The following is a 2,501-nucleotide window of genomic DNA, read 5'->3' as shown; positions in this document are numbered from 1 at the left end:
ATTACCCATTCTCAGTAGGGTTGGCATTGTCTCGAGGGACCTGTAATACAATGTCGGTACCCCGGCCATTGTATGCTACAGTCCACCCGATCTCGAATGGCCTATGCTACTAATGATGTACATCTTATAGTGACCTGTCCGCTAAGGCTGCGCCGGTCACGAAATAACCATTGGATCTAAGGCCCATTTAACACACCCATACACAGTTTGACTATAGAATCAAGTCTATATAGTAAGCACATGACAATATACCATGTCATACAGTGCATCTTATCAACAAGTTATTAAAGCAATTATCAAGTTATACTAAAATATAGGCATGCTCACATCAAACGTGTGCTCAGTCAGCTGACATATTACACATTGTTAAGAAAGTGATCGTAAGTGTTTACTTACCTCGTGCGCTCGCTTGAGTTCTTCGACATCACAAATCCTTAATAACGAAATACGACAAATCGTTATAAGCAGTACTGGATAACTCCTCGAGTGACACAATAAGTTTCTACCTAGCGGAAGGGGTCGTCAAAACCCTAAACTCACCTATTTGGGCCAATGGGCGTACATCCTGCTCTTTGGGCGAACACTTGGCCTTGTGGGCGTACGTTCGGCCAGGGAATAGAACTCTTAGCCATAAGCTCCAAACGGGGTCTTATGCTCCTAAGGTGTGGTATATCTTATCCTAGGCTCCTAGTAGACACATGCAAAGTAAAACATCACACTATAAAGCAACTCAAGGCAATAAAAGGCGGATTTAAAGTTCTTTAAAACATACTTGCATGGACACAACTTAAATGTTAGATGTTTGGACAAGAAGTTACCTTAGAAGATGGCCAAGCACCAAGATCTCCTCCTTTGCTCTCCAAGTCACTCCTCACACTAGGATTAGGGTTTTCTGAGGTTGGGGAGGCTGAGGGTCGAATGTTAGGGTTTACAGGGGCTTGGGGAATGCTTTGCTTTGAACAGGTGGAGAATGAGTTAAAATTGCTTTTTCAGAGTGTCAGTGAACGTTTGAGTACTATATGCTTGAACGTTCGGGTGCTATTACACGTTGGACAAAGGGGTTCAAGCGTATGTTTGGGGTATTGCTCAATGGCACAAAGACTAGTCAACGAGCACTAGTGGTGGTCCCCCTAGCGTACGCTTGCACTATAGGTCAGGTGCATATGTTTGGGTGATCCCCTAGCGTACGTTCGGTCAGTGAGGGGTGGTTTTGGGTTTTTCTTTAAAAATGCTCAAGGAGTTGGGCTACTCATAAAGGGTTTAGGTCTTTTGGTTTATAAAAAACTTGTTTTATGAAAACATTAGCCGTTTCGTAGTAAATCATTAACCTTTTAAAACGGGTATTTTTATCCGGGTATTACAACTGCCCTATTGAAGTTTTCCCTACATACATATCCCCATTTGGTCCTCGTCTTCGAGCCAACCCTCCAAATGCTAACCGTGTGGAAGCCATTATTTTTCCCTTAAAAATTTTCTCCTCCCTTTCAACCCAATATGCCTTGAACCATCGACCTTTCACCGAATTGCTCCTCCTTTCCCTGCTTCACATGCAAAAATCAAGAACCTTTCCCCATCCTACCCCAAAAACACCCATTCCTTATCCAAACATTTCCATCCTTACCCTCCACCCTCCTCTCATCATGGCTCCCATCAAAAAAATCCTCTTTCCTTGGATTTAGACTCTTACAAAAGAGCTACACTAGCTCTTCCATACCCCATGGACCTACAAGATAACATTTCTTCAACTGAGGAGGCGAGCCTTATCACGCCCCCATTGTCAAATGATTCTACTGGTTTGGAATTGCCAAGGCTTTGCTTGTTCCCCGCCAATCCGAGCGCTTCGGGCATAGATTAAGAGGAATAATCCTAATCTGATTTTTTGTGAAAAACGAAGATTCATGTGGCTTCTGTCCAACATATTCTCAGTGGACTTGGCTCTCCTTTTTTATTACACTTCGCAGCTAGGGGTGCAAGCCAGCTTGGTCTTAGCTTGGATGCAAGGAGTCGATATTGAGCCTATTTGCTTGGATAGATACCACATCTCTGTTTTGGTGTATTCGGATCCATCTTATTTTTATTTTTTTTTATTTTTTTATTTTTTGTGGTTGTTGGCATGTATTCATGGTCCCCATTCTTGGCACAATTGAGCAACTTATTGGGAAAATCTCACTTCAATAGGTAATGCTTTTGGTAAGGCTTGGTTGATAGGTGGAGATTTCAACTCTATTTTGAATCCTGGGGAAAAAATGAGGAGGGAGGGATTTTAGCTCTTCCACTCATAATGAATTTGGTACTTTTGTGAATCAAAATGGTTTAGTCGATCTTGGCATCAATGGGAACCCATTTATCTAGGATGATTGCAAACATAGGAGAGCAAACATCAAAGAACGTCTAGATAGAGGTTTGGTTAATCAAGCTTGGGTCCACATCATCTATAAATGCTTTAATCAAGCACATTCCAATAACAGCTTCTGATCATAACCCAATATTGCTTTCTTTTG

This window comes from Corylus avellana, chromosome ca7 (assembly GCF_901000735.1).
Source record: "Corylus avellana chromosome ca7, CavTom2PMs-1.0".
In the NCBI taxonomy this organism is placed as follows: Eukaryota; Viridiplantae; Streptophyta; class Magnoliopsida; order Fagales; family Betulaceae; genus Corylus; species Corylus avellana.
Note: the sequence above shows the minus strand (reverse complement) of the source record.